The sequence below is a fragment of the Dreissena polymorpha genome, chromosome 4 (assembly GCF_020536995.1).
Source record: "Dreissena polymorpha isolate Duluth1 chromosome 4, UMN_Dpol_1.0, whole genome shotgun sequence".
Lineage (NCBI taxonomy): Eukaryota > Metazoa > Mollusca > Bivalvia > Myida > Dreissenidae > Dreissena > Dreissena polymorpha.
In genome coordinates, this window is record NC_068358.1 from 130548730 (window position 1) to 130557045 (window position 8316).

An 8316-nucleotide genomic window follows, 5' to 3' on the forward strand; every position below is an offset into this window, starting at 1 on the left:
CATATCCAGAGAACACAGAAGCTGTCGTGAACTATATTAGCCCCGCTCTTTGAAAACCAGACTTTATGCATGTGCGTTAAATGTCGCCCCAGATTAGCCTGGGAATCCGGACTTGCTAATTAGGGACGACACTTTACGCTTTTATGAAACTTTTTAAACCAAGTTTTGGCGAAAAGGGTCGTCCTATATGAGCATTTGCGTACCGCACATGTTTATTATGGATAACACTTTACGCTCGTGCATTTAGCATGGCTTTCCAAGATTGAGGCTATACATTGTGAATAACATCGCTATCATATAAGCTTTACATTGTGTATAACATCACTATCATGGAAGCTATACATTGTGTATAACATCACTATCATGGAAGCTATAAATTGTGTATAACATCACTCTTATGGAAGCTATACATTGTGTATAACATCGCTATCATGGAAGCTATACATTGTGTATAACATCACACTCATGGAAGCTTTACATTGTGTATAACATTGCTATCATGGCAGCTATACATTGTGTATAACATCAGACTCATGGAAGCTATACATTGTGTATAACATCGCTATCATGGAAGCTATATGTATAAAGTAATTGTCACATCTAAATGGTCATGGAAGCCGATGTTTACATATATTTGAACAATTACAAAACATTCACATAATTTTTGCTTTTTATTTTGCATAAAACAAATTTTAATGTATATTCTCAAAACAGTATATGTATCAATGTGAGTTGTCAAAAATCGTAAATATTTATAAATTATTTCAATTAATTTAGTTTCTAGTTACTTCACAAGGCAATTTTAGCAGGCGTTATGCACAATATATAGTCCCATCTTGATGTTTATCATATTTGTTTCAAACAATTACTTGTTTTTTTTATTGTTGAGTCATCTAATACATAACATAACATATATTTATTCTGGCATAAAATAGCACAATGCATACTTACAATTTTGTTGTTTGATAAAATTGTATACACGTGTTAATTTATTAGTACTCGGACACTCTTGTTCACTTTAATGGCCTTTGACAGAAAGGAAGATTTTCTAAAAAAGATGGCATAATTTCATTTACTTTTCAATAAATCATTCGTCTTTGATCGATTGCAAATACAAGTATAACCTTTAAATAAGGAACGTGTTTTTCTTAAAATGAAGCTTCTTGTAAACTGACTGGGAAAGGTTTGTAAATCAACTTGAGGAAAACTGTCTCAAAGCCAATGTTGACAGTATTGTTCCGAAAGTTGACAAATTTACTGTCACCCTGTCAGACATGTAATATTTATTTTATTATACCGAACAAACTTTTTAAACATGAACAATTTATATGAACCATGAACAATTTTAATATTCAATTATTGTATTTAATTTCAGCAATGAACAGCCATTAATTTGCTGAGTGGTTCAGATTTTCGGGTCGAGAAAAATGAACTTCGCTTTATTCGGAACCGACCTAGTAATAGATATTTTCTTACGAGTCAATTATTTCTTTAAAAATATATTACTGAACCAGGTTTCCGTATTTTATTTTCATCACTTGATTGCGCAATTTATGACGTACTCATGTGACGTAATTTGAATTTTCGTTGACGAAACATTTTGAGACAACAATATGGACGTGGTGTTTTTTTAACAGTAAAATATTTGTTTAAAGTATCGAACGAATCCAAAACGTATTTCGGATTATGTGTTTGTCATGCATAACACCTTAAGAACAGACACTAAAAGTGTATGTCGTTGTAAGTATATTGTTATTAGCATTGGATTAAAGTTGCCATTGAGGTAAACGTGTCGTAGACTAAGCGTGTCTATATACCTAATTTGATTTTTTAAAATTCATGTCAAATCTTAAATAATGCCAGTATTCTACCGCACAATTTCAGCTGCAAGCGATAGATTCTATTTTAATTATCCAAATACAACGGAAATGCAAAACTGCGTACTGCGCATGTGCGAATGGGACAGTATAATTTTTTACCGTTCCGCACGTGATTGCTAATGTAGCGGGCGACAGTATCTTTTGGATAGTAATTTTTTTACCCGCTGGTGGCACGTGATTGCTAAGGTAGCGGGCGATAGTATTTTTTGGACAATACATTTTTTCCCGCTGGGTCTGACAATATTTCTATGTCAAGATGGCCTATGGGAGTTTAGCATTGTGAATAAAAGTGAGGTATAATAAAACATAATATAACGCGCCTTATTTGATGTTTTTGTTATTTGCATCATTTAAATTGTAAATGGTTCGTTTTATATCAGTTTCAGCAATAAACACCAATTTAATACGAGATTGATACCGTAGATTTGCATATTCATCATTCACATCGAATTTATCTTAACTATTAGTCTTTGAATTTAAATATTGAAAATGATGTTATAAAACCACAAAATAATTCCAAACTATTTATTGATCTTGTAGCTGCATCTATGTGAAACCTAATTGGCTCAATGATAATTAATAATATATTATATTTTTGAATATATATGATAATAACGAATTAAAATTAACATTATCGATTAGACCGTTAATTATTCGAGTGATGTGAATTTTACAAAATTAGCGCCAGATGTACATGAGATTCGGTGTAAGAAATAATAATAAGAATAATTGTTAACATTTCTTCGTGTCAAAGTGTTTTCCAGTATAACATTGTTTGTGTTTCTTTCATGTTTTGACATTTTCAGAATGATATCGGTCTTCAACTTTGTTGTGTTTATTTCATTTTTTTCATTTTGGTTATGGTTTAAAAACGTCGGTTTCTACTTTGCATTTACCATATCTCCATTTTTATAGCATACAACCATTTTAGGGTGTTTTCCAGTAAGATATAGAGTGCGAGCTCTATTTTTATCAATTCTCTATTTCACAGTATTTTCCAGTATAATATCGGCATTCATTTTAATTTCTCTATTGCAGAGTGTACTCCAAATCATATCGGTCCTCAACGTATTATCCTTTTTCAATTTTAAGTTTTCAGTATGCTGTCGGGAGCCGTCTCAGGTATTCACACCATTTAAGGATTTTTCCAGAATGATAAATGATATTGAGTGCCCACTTGGTTGTTTTCAATTTTCTTTTTCAGGATGTTCCTCGGTTAACTATCGGGGGCCATCTCCTGCAGAAAGCAAAGCCTGGAGGAGACTGCCAGCTCATTGACAACCTACGTGCAACGTTTCTTACACCGAATCTCATGTACATCTGGCGCTAATTTTGTAAAATTCACATCACTCGAATAATTAACGGTCTAATCGATAATGTTAATTTTAATTCATTATTATCATATATATTCAAAAATATAATATATTATTAATTATCATTGAGCCAATTAGGTTTCACATAGATGCAGCTACAAGATCAATAAATAGCTTGGAATTATTTTGTGGTTTTATAACATCATTTTCAATATTTAAATTCAAAGACTAATAGTTAAGATAAATTCGATGTGAATGATGAATATGCAAATCTACGGTATCAATATCGTATTAAATTGGTGTTTATTGCTGAAACTGATATAAAACGAACCATTTACAATTTAAATGATGCAAATAACAAAAACATCAAATAAGGCGCGTTATATTATGTTTTATTATACCTCACTTTTATTCACAATGCTAAACTCCCATAGGCCATCTTGACATAGAAATATTGTCAGACCCAGCGGGAAAAAATGTATTGTCCAAAAAATACTATCGCCCGCTACCTTAGCAATCACGTGCCACCAGCGGGTAAAAAATTACTATCCAAAAGATACTGTCGCCCGCTACATTAGCAATCACGTGCGGAACGGTAAAAAATTATACTGTCCCATTCGCACATGCGCAGTACGCAGTTTTGCATTTCCGTTGTATTTGGATAATTAAAATAGAATCTATCGCTTGCAGCTGAAATTGTGCGGTAGAATACTGGCATTATTTAAGATTTGACATGAATTTTAAAAAATCAAATTAGGTATATAGACACGCTTAGTCTACGACACGTTTACCTCAATGGCAACTTTAATCCAATGCTAATAACAATATACTTACAACGACATACACTTTTAGTGTCTGTTCTTAAGGTGTTATGCATGACAAACACATAATCCGAAATACGTTTTGGATTCGTTCGATACTTTAAACAAATATTTTACTGTTAAAAAACCACCACGTCCATATTGTTGTCCAAAATGTTTCGTCAACGAAAATTCAAATTACGTCACATGAGTACGTCATAAATTGCGCAATCAAGTGATGAAAATAAAATACGGAAACCTGGTTCAGTAATATATTTTTAAAGAAATAATTGACTCGTAAGAAAATATCCATTACTAGGTCGGTTCCGAATAAAGCGAAGTTCATTTTTCTCGGCCCGAAAATCTGAACCACTCAGCAAATTAATGGCTGTTCATTGCTGAAATTAAATACAATAATTGAATATTAAAATTGTTCATGGTTCATATAAATTGTTCATGTTTAAAAAGTTTGTTCGGTATAATAAAATAAATATTACATGTCTGACAGGGTGACAGTAAATTTGTCAACTTTCGGAACAATACTGTCAACATTGGCTTTGCCTCGGTTGACAGTTTTTCCTCAAGTTGACAAATTTAAAACCTTTAAAATTCAGCGTCTCACAAGAAGCGATTCATTTTAATAAGTGTGTTCGTTGCAAATTACAAACAATGTTATGTCTTTTTTTTTGGGGGGGGGGATCAATTGATTTTAGGATGACTCGAGATCTAGCTAATGGGGACCATACTTGTTTTCTTTTTTAGGCAATTATTTGTATATTAATGTAATATATGCAATATTTTTGTTGCAAAAGGATAATATAATAATAGAGAAAACGCTCTTAATATGAAAATACTGAAACATTAATAAAAATTTTAGAGAATTAAATATAGTTTCTTATAGTTGTATTCCAAAATGAGAAAACATGTTCATGACTAAGGAAATCTTAGACATATATTTCTGATTATCAATAATCATCGATAAAAGAATAAGCTCATAACTGTGACGAAGTATATTGAATAAAATATACATTTCTAGTTTTACATAATTATGTTCATGACTTCGAGTTTCAATACAATACTGGTAGAGCTACCGCTATCCAGGATGTTTATTATTTTTTTTAAAGGCATATAAGTTTGCAAATTCAAATCGCAAAAATGTCTGAATGGCTGACATGCATTATATTTTTTGATTTGCATGGTCTCATAGATGCTTTGGGTGTTACTGCAATAGGATAGTAGAGGGTCTCTGATATGGATTAATTGATTCTTTCAACATTCTGCCTTTTTATTGGTGATCCATCATTCAAAACTAATTATCATAGTGTCAATATTTTAATTTGTAATCAATCAAAACTGAACTCAATGGATGGTAAAGCGCGAGTATTACTCTTTGGTATTTCACACAATTTCTTAATATGAAAGCGTTTTCTTCGAACTAAAGACCTGTCTTTTGTTTAAAGAATTGTTTAATGTAAAATAAACAGTGAAGACAACATACACAATAGTTCAAATACTAACGGTCTAAATACGAGTATCACTGTGTCCGAGCGAGTAGAAGACGGTCGCTTTGATGTTGCAAAAAAAAGCAAACACGGAATTCATACGTCAAATGTCAAAATCACAGATCAGTATTAAAGGTCAAATATAGCACTCATCCGTTTCATCCTCCATCATTTGATAAGTCTGAAAATATTATGAAAACTACTTCTATCTAAAACCCAGTGTATGCACAAGTCAGCTGCACAAATGTAAGTTGTAATAGATTTTAACATGGGTGTTAACAGACAAAAATGTGGCAACATAGTATATTCGATATGCAACATAGTTCTGCTATTCGGACAAAATAGAAAATTTTATAAAAAACAAAGACGAAAATGTTTCCAAAATTATAGTAATGCCATTTATACCAGTCTCTTTGTTAAAGATTTATTGGTAATAGATTGCAACTTATGTAATATATCGGACAAAAAGATGAAATAACGGCTTTCTGTTGCCGCAGTTAGTTTTTCAATTGCAGAAATCTTGTAGTATTGTAACAAGTCAAGTTATGTAGTATCTTAACTATGACATTGCTGTAATAAATACGGAGCATTGATTTTTTAATCAATCATTAAACATTTGCTGGGTGGTAAGAAATAAACAAAAGTCAAAAATAAAATATCGGTAATATTCTTAATTTCACCTATCAATTTTATTATAAAAAAATTTATTAAGTTATTGACATCTTATTATCCAATACAAGCCAATCAGTTTGTATCCTGCTTTGATAGCTTAGTTCTCATAAATTATGTTCTGAACATTGGTCCAATGATGACTCGGATAAATTCAAACCACAACAAAACACAAAAGGTAATGGCATATAGAAAAAACCTACAATCTCGTCATACGCGATCAAAACATTCGTCGCTTGATGTAAACAAGCTGTTATTCTAGAGCGTACACTTGTTGTCTTCAATAAGGTCTTAGTCAACCGTAGTTGCCTTCAAGATATCTGATTGGTTTCAAAACCATTCGTCGTCCGACAAGCAATTAGGAAACAAGTCAGCTTTAAAACACCATTAAAATGCATTTCATCTTCACGGAAAGAATAAAACTCGTGTTAACGTGACACATTTACTATAAATTCGCCCAATTGATGCAAAAGGTACTATGTGCTTTCTAATTTCAATATCATATCGTACCTTTTTGCAATAAGGGTGGTGCGGTATTTTCGTTTAATTGCAAGCAGTGAAGGGCAAACAAATATGCAATTTAGTATAATGCTAGAAGTACCTTTACATACGATATGTGTGCATGATGCAAAGTATGTAGAATAACATTTTATGTTTTGATGTTTTCGTTATTTTACTATGAACTATACACGGTCTTTTGTTGAATTGAACATTAAAAAACTTCAAACGCGAATATAAATTAATCTCATTGACATACTATCTGCATATTAAACATATATAATTTATATTAATTGTAATCATTCGCATAGACAAATCCAATTATGTCACTATGACCTTTGAAATAAACTCTTAAAGGTTCAAATCTTTTTATAAATCTGAAATACCACAACATGTCCCTTTACAAGCAAGTTAACTTGCAATGGCAGAACAATATCGTGCACTTTAAAGACCAGTTATTCATTTTTTGAAAATGCCATGGGCTTAGAGAAGATTATGGCAGAAAAAAACATACACTTTAAAGACCAGTTATTCGATTTTGGAAAATGCCATGGGCTTAGAGAAGATTGTGGCAAATTGATTTACAAAGAAATTCCCAGTCAGTTTAGTGATGATCTTCATTTATAAGAAAAACACGTGTCCTTATTTAAAGGTTATACTTGTATTTGCAATCGATCAAAGACGAATGATTTATTGAAAAGAAAATGAATTCATGCCATCTTTTCGCATAGAAAATCTTCCTTTCTGTCAAAGGCCATTAAAGTGAACAAGAGTGTCCGAGTACTAATCAATTAACACGTGTATACAATTTTATCAAACAACAAAATTGTAAGTATGCATTGTGCTATTTTATGCCAGAATAAATATATGTTATGTTATGTATTAGATGACTCAACAATAAAAAAACAAGTAATTGTTTGAAACAAATATGATAAACAACAAGATGGGACTATATATTGTGCATAACGCCTGCTAAAATTGCCATGTGAAGTAACTAGAAACTAAATTAATTGAAATAATTTATAAATATTTACGATTTTTGACAACTCACATTGATACATATACTGTTTTGAGAATATACATTAAAATTTGTTTTATGCAAAATAAAAAGCAAAAATTATGTGAATGTTTTGTAATTGTTCAAATATATGTAAACATCGGCTTCCATGACCATTTAGATGTGACAATTACTTTATACATATAGCTTCCATGATAGCGATGTTATACACAATGTATAGCTTCCATGAGTCTGATGTTATACACAATGTATAGCTGCCATGATAGCAATGTTATACACAATGTAAAGCTTCCATGAGTGTGATGTTATACACAATGTATAGCTTCCATGATAGCGATGTTATACACAATGTATAGCTTCCATAAGAGTGATGTTATACACAATTTATAGCTTCCATGATAGTGATGTTATACACAATGTATAGCTTCCATGATAGTGATGTTATACACAATGTAAAGCTTATATGATATCGATGTTATTCACAATGTATAGCCTCAATCTTGGAAAGCCATGCTAAATGCACTAGCGTAAAGTGTTATCCATAATAAACATGTGCGGTACGCAAATGCTCATATAGGACGACCCTTTTCGCCAAAACTTGGTTTAAAAAGTTCATAAAAGCGTAAAGTGTCGTCC